This window comes from Bos grunniens, chromosome 4, assembly GCF_055505025.1.
Source record: "Bos grunniens cultivar Pamir isolate PY7600 chromosome 4, Bosgru_T2T1.0, whole genome shotgun sequence".
Lineage (NCBI taxonomy): Eukaryota > Metazoa > Chordata > Mammalia > Artiodactyla > Bovidae > Bos > Bos grunniens.
In genome coordinates this window covers 62,148,188-62,166,384 of record NC_141168.1, presented here as the reverse complement: position 1 = coordinate 62,166,384, position 18,197 = coordinate 62,148,188, and the positions used below count along the sequence as shown (strand labels likewise).

Genomic DNA, 18,197 nt, shown 5'->3' with positions numbered 1-18,197 from the left:
CTTCTCCTCCAATTTAGTACAATGTTGTGGAAATATTTCTTAGGCTAGGAGTTAGACTTAGGTAGAAATCTAAGCTCTGCCACTTACCAATAATGGGCAAGTCATTTAAATTCCCTGAACCTTAACTTCTCAGTCTACAGAATGGATAAGCTTTTTATCCCTGTATAATTTCAGTAAATATTTTCATGATTCCCTCTTTCTTATTCCTTGCTTCAGCCCAGTCTGTAAAGACCAGAAAGCTTCCTACTGCTCTCTAGTTTCTCAGTGTTTTCTGCTCAAATCTCTCCCCCCACCTGTCACTTTGTTTATCACAGGGATCTGCAGACTCCAGTTACCTCTTCTTCCTCCTTACTTATTACTTATAAGAATACTGGTTATTTAATCCTAGTATGTGATCTTCACACAATAGAAAAAAAAAAACTTAGAATTTTACTGGCTTGCCAAACACCATCCATACCTTGAGAGTTTAAAGTCTAGAAAGCAGATGCCATGGTCTGTGTAACCCTGTCTAGAGAATGTCAGATGCCCTCAGTTTAGGGATCTACTATTTTTAGATTGTGCCTAACTTGTATCCTTCCATAAAATTATGACCCACTGGACTTCCCTGGTTGCTCAGACAGTAAAGCGTCTGCCTACAATGCGGGAGACCCAGGTTCAATCCCTGGGTCAGGAAGATCTCCTGGAGAAGGAAATGGCAACCCACTCCAGTATTCTTGCTTGGAAAATCCCATGGACGGGGAGCCTGGTAGGCTACAGTCTATGGGGTTGCAAAGAGTCAGACATGACTGAGCTGACTTCACTTTGTCTGTCTCTTTTACCATCCAGGCATTTTGCTTGAGAATTCTGCTTTGGGAATGAGTGAAAAGGATAGGTATTTAATGACTAGTATGATATAGATGTTCAAAAGAGGCTATTGATGTTTTCCAATTCCAGATGAGAAAAGATTAAAAAAAAAAATGCTCCTGGATACTACCTATGAACATTGTCTGTCTGAAAAATCTGCTGGAAGCCCTTAGAAGAAGAGCTAATTTAGGACAAGGGAAAACCACTCCCCATCAGGCTCTTATAGACCATCATTACTGCACATATGTAAAACCAAGATGATATACTGCTACGCTAAGTTGCTTCAGTCATGTCTGACTCTATGCGACCCCATGGGCTGCAGCCTACCAGGCTTCTCCATCCATGGGATTCTCCAGGCAAGAACACTGGAGTGGGTTGCCATTTCTTTCTCCAATGCATGAAAGTGGAAACTGAAAGTGAAGTTGCTCAGTCGTGTCCGACTCTTAGCGACACTGTGGACTGCAGCCCACCAGGCTCCTCCATCCATGGGTTATTCCAGGCAACAGTACTGGAGTGGGGTGCCATTGCCTTCTCCAAGACGATATACTAGGACACTGAAAAGGTGTCAGTTATTCGACCTCACTAATGAGAAAAAAGGTGTTTTGTTCTTTTACTTTTGTTGTTGAAGTCTCTAAGTTGTGTGTGATTCTTTGTGACTCCATGGACTATAGCCTGCCAGACTCCTTTGTCCATGGGATTTCCCAGGCAAAAATACTGGAATGATTTGCCATCTCCACCTCCAGAGGATTTTTGTGACCCAGGGATTGAATAAATGTCTCCTGCCTGGCAGACAGATTCTTTACCACTGGGAAGAATTCTTTACCACTTTGCCACCTGGGAAGTGCAACTGTATTATATTTTATTGCATAATATACATATTAGGAAATACTGATTCAATATCTTCAATTAATTCTTAATTATAGGAAGGAAGATAATTGATCAATTACTTTTAAGAATATACAGTGATTTTCTCAGTTTACCTAAAAAAGTATTTATTAAACTATTACTTCAGTGGAAGACAGAGAACTTTATAATCAGGAAAAAAATATAGTAATAGGACATTAATAGTACAGCTATAATATTAACTAAAAATATAAATATTATATGAGCATATGTATGACATCCTAGGATTCACACTAAATTTAGCAAATGTTGTGTATCTATTGCAGAAAATGGAAGAGTCTCTGTAAACCTTTTTTCTTTTATCAGGAGGTTGAAGCTTTCAGTGATTAAGAAACCTGCTTAAAATCACATAGCTTGTAAGTGGTAGAGTTTCAATCACTGATTGTCTGAATCCTAATCTCATTGGTGTTTTGACAGCATGCATTATTGCTTTCTCTATAGTTTTACTACTCAAAATGCTTACTTCAACCATGGAATCACTTGCTCACCCAGCCATATTATAGTTGGGGCTCTTAAGTAGACTAAGACTGAGCAAAATGTTCTTCAAAATCTGAAATGTAATTCTGAACCAGCCACAAGATCTCACATTTTTACTTGGGGTGTTAGTTCCATTGCCAGAGTCACTGTAAAGGAAATGTTCTTCCCTCTTTTTCAGCTCTGTCTTCTCCAATGTCTCTGCCTACAAACACACACACATCTTACACTATTCCACAGTCCCCCACCCACGCACATACTTTAAAAACTCTTCTCTCCTTTTCAATATCTTCCCAGGTTCAGTCTGATCTGATCTGATCTGATCAGTCACTCAGTTGTGTCCGACTCTTTTCGACCCCATGAATTGCAGCACGCCAGGCCTCCCTGTCCATCACCAACTCCCGGAGTTCACTCAGACTCATGTCCATCAAGTCAGTGATGCCATCCAGCCATGTCATCCTCTGTTGTCCCCTTCTCCTCTTGCCCCCAATCCCTCCAAGCATCCTCCCAGCATCAGAGTGTTTTCCAATGAGTCAACTCTTCTCATGAGGTGGCCAAAGTACTGGAGTTTCAGCTTTAGCATCATTCCTTCCAAAGAAATCCCAGGGCTGATCTCCTTTAGAATGGACTGGTTGGATCTCCTTGCTCTAGTTGCTCAGTCATGCCCAACTCTTTGCGATCCCAGACTGTAGCTATCAGGCTCCACTATCACGGAATTCTCCAGGCAAAGATACTGGAGCGGATCACCATTTCCTTCTCCAGAGTATCTTCCTGACCCAGGGATCAAACCTGGGTCTCCCACATTGCAGGCAGATTGTTACTGTCTGAGCTATACTACTGGTTTCCAGGCTCAAATCCTGTTTTTTTTTTTTTTTTTTTTAAACTTTACTATTCAGCCTTTTAATAATCTATGATCACTTTTCTATTCATCCCTAAATCTCCTTCAGTCTGACTCTGCTCCCAATACTTTCCTCAGTGCTATTTCAAAGACCCCCTTTTCACCAGATTAAGGAGACGTTTTTGAGAGTCCTCATTCTCTGGGACTTTCTGTACCTTCTGTGGCTATCTCCTTAGATCTCCCTATGTCACTGACTGGTTCTCAGGAGGATTATCCTGTTATGCCCTCTCTTTATGGCACCACATCCTCCACCTGGTCCTTACATGCAGATGATCCTCAAGATTACATCCTCTACCATCCTGTTGTCTACATGATAGCCCTTGCCAATTTCATTCCCTGATCACTAACTTCAACCTCTCTCCTAAGTCTAAGACCTGCATTTTTAACTGCCTTTGAACATATCTGAATGACTTATCTGGGGAAACCTTACAAATAGCTGTGAAAAGAAGAGAAGTGAAAAGCAAAGGAGAAAAGGAAAGATATAAGCATCTGAATGCAGAGTTCCAAAGAATAGCAAGAAGAGATAAGAAAGCCTTCCTCAGTGATCAAGGCAAAGAAATAGAGGAAAACAACAGAATGGGAAAGACTAGAGATCTCTTCAAGAAAATTAGAGATACCAAGGAAACATTTCATGCAAAGATGGGCTCGATAAAGGACAGAAATGGTATGGACCTAACAGAAGCAGAAGATATTAAGAAGAGGTGGCAAGAATACACAGAAGAACTGTACAAAAAATAGCTTCACGACCAAGATAATCACGATGGTGTGATCACTCACCTAGAGCCAGACATCCTGGAATGTGAAGTCAAGTGGGCCTTAGAAAGCATCACTACAAACAAAGCTAGTGGAGGTGATGGAATTCCAGTGGAGCTATTCCAAATCCTGAAAGATGATGCTGTGAAAGTGCTGCACTCAATATGCCAGCAAATTTGGAAAACTCAGCAGTGGCCACAGGACTGAAAAAAGTCAGCTTTCATTCCAATTCCAAAGAAAGGCAATGCCAAAGAATGCTCAAACTACCACACAATTGCACTCATCTCACACGCTAGTAAAGTAATGCTCAAAATTCTCCAAGTCAGGCTTCAGCAATACCTGAACCATGAACTTTCAAGCTGGTTTTAGAAAAGGCAGAGGAACCAGAGGTCAAATTGCCAACATCCGCTGGATCATGGAAAAAGCAATAGAGTTCCAGAAAAACATCTATTTCTGCTTTATTGACTATGCCAAAGCCTTTGACTGTGTGGATCACAATTAACTGTGAAAATTCTGAAAGAGATGGGAATACCAGACCACCTGGCCTGCCTCTTGAGAAATCTGTATGCAGGTCAGGAAGCAACTGTTAGAACTGGACATGGAACAACAGACTGGTTCCAAATAGGAAAAGGAGTATGTCAAGGCTGTAGATTGTCACCCTGCTTATTTAACTTATATGCAGAGTACATCATGAGAAATGCTGGGCTGGAAAAAGCACAAGCTGAAATCAAGATTGCTGGGAGAAATATCAATAACCTCAGATATGCAGATGACACCACCCTTATGGCAGAAAGTGAAGATGAAATAAAAAGCCTCTTGATGAAAGTGAAAGAAGAGAGTGAAAAAGTTGGCTTAAAGCTCAATATTGAGAAAACTAAGATCATGGCATATGGTTCCATCACTTCATGGGAAATAGATGGGGAAACAGTGGAAACAGTGTCAGACTTTATTTTTTTGGGCTCCAAAATCACTGCAGATGGTGATTACAGCCATGAAATTAAAAGACGCTTACTCCTTGGAAGGAAAGTTGTGACCAACCTAGATAGCATATTCAAAAGCAGAGTCATTACTTTGCCAGGAAAGGTCCGTCTAGTCAAGGCTATGGTTTTTCCAGTGGTCATGTATGGATGTGAGAGTTGGACTGTGAAGAAAGCTGAGCACTGAAGAATTGATGCTTTTGAACTGTGGTGTTGGAGAAGACTCTTGAGAGTCCCTTGAACTGCAAGGAGATCCAAAGATCAGTCCTGGGTGTTCTTTGGAAGTGTTAGGTAGGTGGAATAGGGAAAAGGAGTCCAAAATGGTGGTGGCTAAAAGACAAATAAGGTCAAAGGAAGGTCTCTCTCTCTCTCTCTTTCTCTCTCTCCCCCCCTGCCCCCCGCTATCTTCTAAATAAAATAGAGCTATAACACTGATTTGCCTAAGAGCTGTAACACAGTTTGTCCAAGACCTGAGAGCTGTGACGCGCCGAGGGCTTTATTGTCCGTCATTCCAAATCTTTGTTGTGACGAGACAAAGAACCAAGGAACATACACTCGCGTGACATCTGTGATGCCGTGACTTGGGTTTAACCTGGCTGAAACAACCTCCGCGCGGAAGAGGCCAAGCACAGCAGGAGCCCAACTCAGCAAAGCTCCCATGCTAGAAGCGGAAGGCAAAGAAACCCAGTGCAGGGGAAGGCCCATCCTGCTGGAAACCGGGACAGCGAAAAACGAACTCAGCAGAAAGCTCACGCAGCCCAGTCTCAGATTCCAGAAGACCTCCGGTTAAGGTAAAAGGTCCTGGCTCCTATGGCTGGAGGGACCTTTACAATCTCTTTTTTTTTTTTTTCTGTCCCCCCCCCCTCACCGCCCCTACCAATCTCTTGTTTCTTGTTTCCTCAAACCTCCCACAAACAAGCGAGTGGCAGGGGGCACAACTGAGGGACTCCGGAGAGGCTACTCCTCAGCATGTCCCACAGGCGCTATCTGCTGAGCCCCAGTAGCTGTTACACAAGCTGGTGGGGGTTCTTCTGTCCTTTCTCTTCTCTGTGCCAAGGATCAGACCAATGAAACTGAGCACCGGTCAGATATTTAGCAAATTTTCTGGCGGGCTATGAAGGGGATTCCTTGGCACATTTTCCCACCGCTTTTCCCTGCTGTCCTTCAGCTCTCTTCTGGGACTCAAGCCTGGCCAAAACTAATGAAACTCAGGCTCTGATGGCTCATAGCAAAAATTCATTGAGAGACAAAGTGATAAGAGGTGGATTTGTTAGGATCCAGAGAGAAGCCACTCTTCAGGGTGTGAACCGTTGCCAAGGGCAAGGGCTGGGACCATGGTATTAGGCCTGGCTAGGTTTTGGAGAAGGCAATGGCACCCCACTCCTGTACTCTTGCCTGGAAAATCCCATGGATGGAGGAGCCTGGTAGGCTGCAGTCCATGGGGTCGCTAAGAGTCTTACACAACTGAGCAACTTCACTTTCAGTTTTCACTTTCATGCATTGGAGAAGGAAATGGCAACCCACTCCAGTGTTCTTGTCTGGAGAATCCCAGGGATGGGGGAGCCTGGTGGGCTGCCATCTATGGGGTCGCACAGAGTCGGACACGACTGAAGTGACTTAGCAGCAGCAGCAGGTTTTGTGAGGGGATGGAATTCATATGCTAATGAGTGAGAGGATCATCTCAGTCATTGTGGAACCACTCACTCCTCCCTCTTTTGACCTTGTGCCTTGGAGCTGTCCTGCCACCTCTGGGTGTGTCTGTTGGCTTATAGATTGGGGCCTAAGGTTTACTTGAATTTGACTTGTAATCTTGGACCCAATTGATTTTAATTGGTTTACATTATACCCTTGTGCTATGTCATTCTTTCAAAGGTTGTACTCTGCCCCCTTCCCTCCTGTTTCATGCTCTTTTCCTGAGTCCCATCCAGACCCACAAGGTTGCCTCTACAATCTTCTGGAGAGACAACCAGAAAATAGCTGGCCTTGGGAGGGAAATACTCTATTTAATATCCAACCCCCTAATCCTACCCAATACTGGTTGCACTGGAGATCTTGGGGACGCCCAAACTCTTCTGGGGGATCCCAGGAGGTCATCACGCCTTGACCTGCCTAGGGATCAGTCTTCGAAAGGTTGTCACACCTCAACCTGTTCAGGGATCCTCTAGTCCCAGGGGTCTCAGGAGGTCATCATGCCTCAACCTGCCCAGGGACCCAATTCTCAGAAGGCCGTCACGCCTCGACCTGCCTGGGGATTTGATCTCTAGGAGGCTGTCACACCTTAGCCTGCCTGGGGATCTGCACCCTGACCCGGGGACGCCTGGTTCTCAAGTTGCAACAGTTCTGGGCAGGATAAGCTTCAGAAAGACTTACCCCTAAGGAAGTCTGCCTATGGAAACAGAAAGGAAGCCTATTACTTGTGAGACTGTGCCCAGTCTCAGCAATAACTCAGAAGCCCAATGAGAACCCCATTGCCTTTCTGGAGAGGCTAAAAGAGGCACTCCAAAAGTTTACCAACCTGGACTTAGACTCTTACGAGGGACGGGTGATTTTAAAGGACAAATTCCTGTCCCAATGTGCATCAGATATCAGAATTAAGTTACAGCAGCTACAACAGCAGGACCCTGCTGCCTCTTTAGATGAGATGGTCCAGACAGCCACCAATACCTTTTATAACAGAGAACAGGAGAAGGAGGCCAAGTCCCAGGAGGAGGAGAGAAAGAAAGAGACAAAGCATGCCCAGATGCTGGCCACCCTCCAGAGAAGCCCTATGGCAAACCCTGAGTCCTTGAAGGACAAGGCATGAGACAAATTCCTGATCTGTAGACAGGTGGGGCATTGGGCCAAAGAGTGTCCAAACCGTGACAAGTCTCCTAGAATGGCTTGCCACAAATGCCATCAACTGGGACATTAGGCGGCACTCTGCCCTCGGGACCTAAGAGCCTCAAGGTCAAGCACCAAGCCTACTCTCACGATGGTTCAAGAGGACTGAAGTGGCCTGCTCCAGCCAGCCCGCCTGTCACAGATAAGCATCACGGGGCTGGAGCCAAGGGTGCAACTGGATGTGGCAGGTAGGTCTGAGAATTTCTTGGTTGACATAGGGGTTACCTACTCTGTCTTGATTTCCTACTCCGGAGCCTTCTTCTCCCAAACCTGTACCATTTTAGGTGCTACAGGAAAAGCAACTACTAAAAGATTCACCCGAGCACTTCTTTGTTGCTGGGATGGACAAATATTTTCCCACCAGTTTCCGGTGGTCCCTGAGTGTCCTACCCCCTTATTGGGAAGAGATATACTCACTAAACTGGGGACCACCCTTGTGATGGGAAGTTTTTCAGCCCCTAGAGCTCTACAGCTCCTGGCTACTACTACTTACACCTTCAATAGAGAGGGACCAAAAACTATGACCAGGGGATTCCTGGACGAGCCCACCAAGCTAACCGGTCATCATTGTCCTCCGAGATCCCACTTGGTTTCCTAACCGGAAACGATATCCTCTCAAAAGAGAGGCTCAGGAGGGACTACAGCCTTTAATAAATAAATTCCTTGCTTGTGGGCTATTGGTCCCCACCAGTTCTCCATGTAACACCCCAATCCTCTCAGTAAAGAAAAAAGACAGAACCTGGCGAATGGTTCAAGATCTCCAGATCATAAATGAAGCTGTAGTCCCCCTCCATCCCACAGTACCCAATCCCTATGTAATCTTGGGAGAAATCCCACCCAGTGCCAAGTGGTTTACAGTCTTGGATCTCAAAGATGCATTTTTTTGCATACCACTGGCTAAAGAATCCCAATACCTTTTTGCCTTTGAGTGGGAAGCCCCAGGACAAAAACACCAACAGATGACTTGGACAGTATTACCTCAGGGGTTCAGAGATAGCCCCCACCTGTTTGGACAGGCCCTTAGCCTGGATCTCCTAGATCTGGACCTGGGACCTAATGGGAAAATATTACAATACGTAGATGACCTACTAATCTGGTCTCCAGATGAGAAAAATGCCCAACAACATGCAATTCAGGTTCTGAACTTCTTGGCAGAAAGGGGATATAAAGTCTCCCATGCTAAGGCACAGATGATCGAGACAAAGGTCACTTACCTGGGAGTTCAGATTACACACGGGTCCAGGAGGCTGTCCTCTGATTGAGTACAAGGAATCCTCCAGTTGCCCTCCCCCACGACTCGAAAACAATTGCGAGCTTTCCGGGGGCTAATTGGTTATTATAGAATCTGGATACCCAATTATGGTCTAATTGCCCAGCCCTTATATGAAAGCTTAAAGGGACGGAATGATTCAATCCCACTGATGTAGGGAACTCCTCAAAAGAAGGCAGAGGTTACACTAAAACAGGCCTTAACTCAGGTATCTGTCTTGAGGTTGCCAGACACAGAAAAAGCATTCCAACTTTATGTCCATGAAAGAGAGAAAATAGCCTTGGGAGTGTTAACTCAAAGGTTGGGATCTGAGCCCCAGCCTGTAGCTTACTTATCCAAGAGGCTCGATCCAACTACCCAAGGCTGGCCCCCCTGCCTTCGGAATCTTGCAGCTCTCACAATCATGATAGAAGATGCTTTAAAACTCTCCTTTGGGGGCAAACTAGTTTTATCAGCCACCAAGTAAAACAACTCCTAAATGGGAGAGGCCATTTATGGATGTCTGATCAAAGAATCCTCAGATATCAAGTAATGCTGATGGAAAGTCCAGGCCTCACTATATCCCCTTGTGAGATTCTTAACCCAGCCACCCTCCTACCTACCCCCGAGGGCTCTCTCCCCTTTCACTCTTGTCTAGAAACCTTGGACCACTGGACAAAACCCCGAGAGGGATTGTCAAAAGATCCTCTGACCAATCCTGAGGAAATCTAGCACACTGATGGAAGCAGCTTTGTCCTGGATGGAAAAAGAAGAGCTGGGTATGCAGTAGTCTCCAATTTTGAGACCATAGAGGCTAAGCCTCTGCCACCAGGTACTTCAGCCCAATTAGTTGAGCTCATAGCCCTGACTCTAGCTTTAGAGCTGGGAAAAGGAAAAAGAATAGCGATTTACACTGACTCCAAGTATGCCTTTCTGGTGCTACATGCACATACGGCTATTTGGAAAGAAAGGGGCCACTTGACCACCCGAGGGTCCCCAATCAAATATGGTGATCAGATTTTTTGACTCTTAGAGGCAGTCCATCTGCCCACTGAGGTTTCAGTTTCCCACTGCAAAGGACACCAAAAAGGGAACACGGAAGTGGCACGAGGGAACCAAGCAGCTGATCAGGCAGCTAGGAGAGCAGCATTACAGAACTATGACCTAATAGGGATTGCCACCTTAGTTCCACAGACTAATTTGCCAGAAACTCCTTCATATACTGAAGGTGAGACTCTTAAAGCTAAGAGCAAGGGCTTTCAAGATCATATACGGTGGTTCCAAAAGGAGGGACTCCTTTTTCTGCCTGGAAACCTCCAATGGAAGTTGGTTACTCCTTACATGCCACTACTCATTTAGGGGAAAAGGCCCTCCAAAGATTACTAGGAAGGTCCTTCAGAGGAACAGGCCTCCAAACAACTATAAGACAGGTGGTCTCCTCTTGTCCCACTTGTCAATTAAACAACCCCCAAGGAGCTTGAAGACCCCAGCTGGCCCAGCCCGTCCAATGATGTGGGGCCTACCCAGGAGAGGACTGGCAGATGGACTTCACCCAGATGCCAGTTTCTCAAGGGTATAAATACCTGTTAGTTATGATAGATACATTCACAGAATGGATTGAAGGCTTCTCCACCCAGACTGAGAAGGCTGAGGAGGTGGTAAAAAAAACCTGCTCCATGAAATTATTCCAAGATTTGGTCTGCCCGGGTCATTCCAAAGTGACAATGGGACATCATTTACTTCTAAGGTCATCCAAGGAGTCTCAAACGCATTGGGCATTACTTATTATCTCCATTGTGCCCGGAGGCCTCAATCTTCAGGAAAAGTAGAAAGAGCCAATCAATTCTTAAAATCAGCGATAAAAAAGATAACCCAAGAGACCTCCCTGGGATGGAAGGCTTTACCAATAGCTCTCCTCCACACCCATATTGCCCCTAAGGAACAGGTTGGTCTTAGTCCTTATGAGATGCTATATGGGAGACCTTTAGTTTATGTCAATGACCTCTTCCTAGATCCAGAGGTTCAGATCCTCCAGTCTTATACCATGGCCATTGGGCAATTCCAGCAGGATATACGCTTGTGGGGTATGAACCAGGACCCAAAAGATTCTAAAGAGTCACCACTATATGCTCCAGGAACTCAAGTCCTAATTAAAGTCTGGAAAGATGGGTCCCCAAAGGCTCAACTCCAGACCACATGGAAGGGCCCCTACCCTGTAATACTTTCTACTCCCACAGCAGTCAAGGTACCAGGACATGACTCCTGGATTCACTACTCAAGAGTCAAGCCATGGAAGAAAACAGAAGAGGACACTCAATACACCTGTGAGCCCCTAGGAGATCTCAGATACCTATTCAGGACTACCAGTGAGTGTCATTCTAATGAACACCCCCAAAATCTGGTTTCTGGGGATAAGATTTCTCAGGATAACTCTAAAGAGCTAACACAGCTTGACAGTGACTGTACTCCAAATCAGACAGGAGATAGATCTTCTGATCCCTGAACAAGGAGGGACTTGAGCCATCCTGGCGATGTGAATTTAAAATTGACTAATGTCCCTATTAGTCCTTGTTATGCTATATTGATGGTGCTTATGATTATTCCATGTACTGTCAATTGGCTAACCTGTTTTGTCTCTGCCCAGGTCAACCAGCTACAACATGCAGTGCCAGTTCAACAAAGATATAAAACTACAGCCGACCATGGAAAATATCACACAGCCTTGGACACCGCTATAAGGACTCTGAGGATTGAGACTAGCAAGAGGGGGAGGCCCAATACCCCTTGCCATCCCAGTTCAGCAGGAAGTAGCCAGAAAGACCTTGATGCCCCTATTCCCAAAGAATTGGGCTGCCCATCTCTTGAGGGGGGAATGTTAGGTAGGTAGAATAGGAAAAAGGAATCCAAAATGGCAGTGGCTAAAAGACAAGGAAGGTCAAAGGAAGGTCCGAAGACCAAAGTGAAGACTTCAGGCAGAACAAACAGCACTCCTGGCTAAGCCCAATTTGCATAGGGCAGGCCCAGGTGGAGGAAAAAACATATAAAAGGAGGAGCCAAAGCACTTTCTTATGGACTCTCTCTCTCTCTCCTGCGTGTGTGTGCTCTTTCTCTCTCTCTCCTGCTGTCTTCTAAATAAAATAGAACTGTAACACTGATTTGCCTAAGAGCTATATAACGGTTTGTCCAAGACCCGAGAGCTGTGACGCGTCGAGGGCTTTAATGTCCGTTGCTCCAAATCTTTGTTGTGATGAGACAAAGAACCAAGGAACATATACTTGCGTGACAGAAGGAATGATGCTAAAGCTGAAACTCCAATTCTTTGGCCACCTCATGTGAAGAGTTGACTCATAGGAAAAGACTCTGATGCTGGGAGGGATTGGGGGCAGGAGGAGAAGGGGACAACAGAGGATGAGATGGTTGGATGGTATCACTGACTCAATGGACGTAAGTTTGAGTGAATTCCGGGAGTTGGTGATGGACAGGGAGCCCTGGCGTGCTGCGATTCATGGGGTCGCAAAGAGTCGGACACGACTGAGTGACTGAACAGATCTGAACTGAATGACTTATCCAAATCACCAATGTAGCATGTCAAACCTAACATATCTACCCCACAAGAAAAACCTAGTGTTTCCCTTTAATCTAGGATTAATTTTTGTAGTCACCCTGAACTTTCCTCATTTCATGACATATAAAAACCTGTTGTTAAGTCCTATAAATTTTCTCATTGTTTCTGCTTCCTTACTGCTCTTTCCATCACTGGTATCTCTCTATTCAAATCTACTGTGCATACTGCTATTAGATAAATCTTTCTTAATCTCAGCATCAATAACAACGTCAATTGAACATTTAATGATGATCTACTTTGTACAATGAGCAACATCATTATCTTATCAGATTCTCATAACTCTTGGAAGTAGGCACTAAAAATCATCGTTTTTATTGTGGAGAGGAGATAAAAAAAGTTTCAATGAATTTAATTCTGCACAAGGAAATGCACCACAAAAAGAGCAGACTATGTCTTTACATCAAGGTTTATCAGAGGCCCACATCCAGGTGCTGAATCATCCAGTTGTCAAAAGCCATCAAGGGCTCCTCTGCCTGCTTTCTTCATCTGGCACTGTATTCCCTCATCAGTGAATCCCCATTATACCTTCCCAGCTTTCCTTCTCACTGTTCTCGTCCAAACAGCCTACAATTCAACCAGAATCTATACTCAGCATTCCCAACCCTCTCAATTCATTGCAACCTATAAGCTTTGTTTAGACTCTCTCCAGTATAACTCATTTCAGCTTCTACCCATTTTCCAAGACCAACTTCAAAGGCCCCTTCTCTCCATAAAACCCTGCTTTGTTTTGCAGGTTAAGTAGAATCTCTCCATCCCCTGACTCTGTGCAATATTATGCTTATAACCCTTGAGAAATGTCTTATTTTGTGCTTTATATTATTGTCCTTCTGCTCTGCTCTTATTAAACTAGAATGTAAAATCCCTGAGGACATGGACTGATCTTGACCTATCTGGTTGCTACCCTTGTATCAGAACCCCCAGAATTGTATACTAGACAATCAATGAAGAGTCAGTTCAACTGAACTAGATCTTTGGGGTCCAAGGATTCTGAAGCAAATGGGCAATGGGCCTCCCCCCGATTTCATTTTAGCCTTTTTATTCATAAAGCAATTCTTTGATCTTTTAAAAATCTCAATTCTACTATTTTTCAGTATTTCTTTAATCTTAAGGAGACCCCTCCTCAGTGAATCAAGTCACTCTGGTCACAGTTTAAAGGACCGGCACTTTTATTCCAAAGCACTGATGTCTCTCTCTATAAAGCCCAAAATAACCTTGAACTCTCATTCTGCCATTTCCTGTCATGCTCCTTTCCAATACAATTAGTAAATAAAAGGGAAACCATTTTTAAAGTGCTTATCTTTTAGGTTGTTCTCACTTTGATGAAAAAAGACACCGTGGTTTTTTTTTTTTTTTGCTAGTCATTTTGTTGTTGTAAGCCAGAACCCCTGCGGAATTCTACTGAATATAGTTCAGTTGTAGCTTTTTGCAATTTAGCATCATTTATAATCTCTATAAATGATTCTGAATTAAGTATGCAAAGTAAATCAGAAATATTCCTTTAATTTCTCTTATACAATGTTTAAAATATTTTTCCAAACAGTGCAATGCATCTTTTACTAGGGCAGTGGTTTGCCTAAATATAAATGTGGAATTTAAAGATACTCCTATGTGACTCTTTAGATGACCTGGCTCTTGGTGGCACTTTATGTAAACCTACTGTGGTAAATTCAGACCAAGAGTTCAAAACTATTTGTATGGCTTGATGGGCCATTTGGCCAAGCTGTATCATTACTAACAGCCATGTGTAAAACGGGTTATTAGGATGACAATGACTTGCTAGAACTTTTTTTCAGTGGTCAAACAAATGTTACACTTAATATTCCTTTTTGTAACCTCCTTTGAAGTATTGCTTCCCCTTCATAAAAGTTACTTTTCTTAAAGTATTACACAATATATTTTCATTTCCCAATGCTGTTAAGTTATGAATATGATTCATCATTTCTAATCAATGAAATTGTGCTGCAATTTGGCTAAACAACAACTAAAGTTTAATTAAGTTTCAGTCTCTGTGAGAAGAAAATCATCATTCTTATAAGGAAAAGAAAAATTGATCACCTGGGATATTTTAGGAGATTAAAACTTACATAACAATTTGACTGGGTATTGTTTCCTTGATAAGCTATTCCAACATATCAATATAAGAGCATTATACTTTTAATGCTAGGGTTGTATTAATATGCAAAAAGGCGATGCCTAATGTGCTTAAGTGCCTCAGTCTCTTAAACTATTAAATAAGAATATCTGTTTCACCAGCCTGTTTTGAGAATCATAAGTGATATATTAGAACATTTTGTAACAGAGTTCTATAAAGTTATTAATGGCACCTTTTTGTCAACTATTCTGTACAGTGGATGTTCATCACATTTAAACTTACAGACATTAATCTTTTAAAATTTATTTAATTTCTCCTAAAGAGAACTCTACATTTTTTTTTTTTTTTTTTTGCAGGGAGGGGGAGCTGGAAAGAATGAAGAACTATATATTTTTGCATGAAACTTTGCCCCTTATTTACTGATATATTAATATCTAACACTTGTTGAATGACCAATTCCATCAAATATAGATATCAAGCTGCCTAGTAGAAATAATTCATACTACCTGGAGATGTAAATCAAAGCTCACAGGACCCCCACAACACAGGCTTGTAGTCTGACAGGTTCAAGTTCTTGCTCCAGCATTCACTTAAAAGCAGTGTGACACTGGACAAGTTATTTAATTAAGCCTTGAAATGAAGTGAAGTGATGTCATGTCTGACTCTTTGCGACCCCCTGGACTTAATCCATGTAATTCTCCAGGCCAGAATACTGGACTGGATAGCCTTTCCCTTCCCCAGGGGATCTTCCCAACCCAGGGATCAAACCCAGGTCTCCCATATTGCAGGCAGATTCTTTACCAGCTGAGTCACAAGGGAAGCCCAGGAATACTGACTGGAGTGGGTAGCCTAATTAAGCCTTGAGTTGCTTCCTATGCTCAGTCGTGTCCGGCTCTTTGCAGCCCTGTGGACTGTAGGCTCCTCCGTCCATGGGATTTTCCAAGCAAGAAGACTGGAGTGGGTTGCCATTTCCTTCTCCAGGGGATCTTCCCAACCCAGAGATCGAACCTGGGTCTCCCGCAATGTAGGCAGACGTTTTACCGTCTGAGCCACCAAGGAAGTCTAAAAGGGAATCACAGACCTGTTATTGCTCAGTCTCGGGTGGCTGAACACCACTTGTCCCTCTAAGAAATACCAATCCCATAGGATTATAACAAGGATTTGTATAAAATAATTATTTCAGTATATCTAATTATAGCTACTGTACAATTATGAAAAGCAGCATATTTTAACCAAAAGCATGTTGCTTGTTCTCAAAACACATCAGTTGAATACTTGGGGCAGATAGAATATTCTGAAGACTCCCAGAACTATATCTGTAGCCCATCGAAATGTTTAGCTCCAGATCTCTGAATCCAACAGTTATAGACTGTATCTACTTAAATATGTCCTAGACACATCAAACTCTACAATTCATTCTAGAACAATTCACTGTAGACTTAGTTGCTCAGTCGTGTCATACTGCTGTGATCTCATGAACTGTAACCAGCCAGGCCCTTCTGTCCATGGGATTCTCCATGCAAGAATACTGGAATGGGTAGCCATTCCCTTCTCCAGGGGATCTTCCTGACCCAGGGATCAAACCTGGGTCTCCTGCATTGTAGGCAGATTCTTTACCATCTGATTCTTTACACTAGAGAAGCTGTAACTCTCTCTTAAAACCTGCACTTATACCACTAACTTCTGTTTGTGAACAGCTCCACCATTTCCCTCATCTGGCCCAGCTGGAATTACGCAGTCAGCCCTGACTCCACCATCTCACTCACCCTACTGTCAATCCAGTTAGTGGTTATCTGGAAGTGTTCCCATTGTTTAGCTCTTACTGGAAAACAATACCAGGATAAAAAGCAAAGATGTATTTATATATGTACATACCTTAGAAAATATCTTTTAGATACCCTATTTGGAAACATAAGGTAGTTTGATGGAAAAAATAGGAACCATAATGCAGAGTGAGTTAACAGCGTTTCTCTTTCTCTGTTCTGATGAGCAAGCTTTTTTATTTCCTTTGCATTTGGATAAGACTCCTTAATTTAGGAAAGGCAAAATGCCAAATACTCAATAATGAAATAAAGTTTAATAATAGGAAGATATCCATTAAAACAGTGAGTTCTGAATATAATGTAGAACCTAGTGGTAAACATTCCTTAGGATTATTCCAGATGGCTGAAGTTTTAAAGTACTATAAGTAGGAAGAAGAACAGAAGAACTATACAAAAAAGATCTTCATGACCAAGATAATCATGATAGTGTGATCACTCTCCTAGAGGCAGACATCCTGGAATGTGAAGTCAAGTGGGCCTTAGAAAGCATCACTACGAACAAAGCTAGTGGAGGTGACGGAATTTCAGTTGAGCTCTTTCAAATCCTGAAAGATGATGCTGTGAAAGTGCTGCACAGCAAGTTTGGAAAACTCAGCAGTGGCCACAGGACTGGAAAAGGTCAGTTTGCATTCCAATCCCAAAGAAAGGCAATGCCAAAGAAGGCTCAAACTACCGCACAATTGCACTCATCTCACACGCTAGTAAAGTAATGCTCAAAATTCTCCAAGCCAGGCTTCAGCAAGACATGAAGCGTGAACTTCCAGATGTTCAAGCTGGTTTTAGAAAAGGCAGAGGAACCAGAGATCAAATTGCTAACATCCACTGGATCATCAAAAAAGCAAGAGAGTTCCAGAAAAATATCTATTTCTGCTTTATTGACTATGCTAAAGCCTTTGGCTGTGTGGATCACAATCAACTGTGGAACATTCTGAAAGAGATGGGAATACCAGACCACCTGATCTGCCTCTTGAGAAACCTATATGCAGGTCAGGAAGCAGCAGTTAGAACTGGACCTGAAACAACAGACTGGTTCCAAATAGGAAAAGCAGGACATCAAGGCTGTATATTGTCACCCTGCTTATTTAACTTATATACAGAGTACATCATGAGAAATGCTGGGCTGGAAGAAGCACAAGCCAGAATCAAGATTGCTGGGAGAAATATCAATAACCTCAGATATGCAGATGACACCACCCTTATGGCAGAAAGTGAAGAGCAACTAAAAGGCCTCTTGATGAAAGTGAAAGAGGAGAGTGAAAAAGTTGGCTTAAAGCTGAACATTCAGAAAATGAAGATCATGGCATCCGGCCACATCACTTCATGGGAAACAGATGGGATAAGAGTGTCAGACTTTATTTTTCTGGGCTCCAAAATCACTGCATGCCAGGGTCCAGCCCCGGTGGATCCAGGGGTTTCGAAGGGGAGATGGCATCGGCCATCAGGAAACAACAGCTTATTTAAATGTTAAAGATATAGAGAGTGGTTAAATAAGGATAGCTCAGTGAGGAAATTCAGTGGAGAAAAAGAGGCTGAATAATTCAGCCACAAGGTGAGAGAAAGAACGACATGGGGAGACCAAGTTTCAGTGAATAAGGCCCACACTTTATTTTCCAAAGTATTTTTTATACCTTAAGTTATGCATAGAGGATAATGGGGGAAGGGGTAGAGTCATGCAGTAAG

At 43.2% G+C, this 18,197-nt stretch overlaps 2 long non-coding RNA genes across 6 annotated transcripts in view; one reads left to right on the top strand and one right to left on the bottom strand.

The window, feature by feature from the left end:
* Window positions 1–18,197, bottom strand: part of LOC147374245 (uncharacterized) — a 305,158-nt gene that overhangs the window by 196,614 nt on the left and 90,347 nt on the right. The gene's annotated exons all lie outside the window — the stretch shown is intronic.
* On the top strand, window positions 8,236–12,132 carry LOC147374246 (uncharacterized). The gene is made up of 2 exons (XR_015163230.1): window positions 8,236–11,343; window positions 11,622–12,132. It is a non-coding gene; the product is annotated as an uncharacterized LOC147374246 (long non-coding RNA).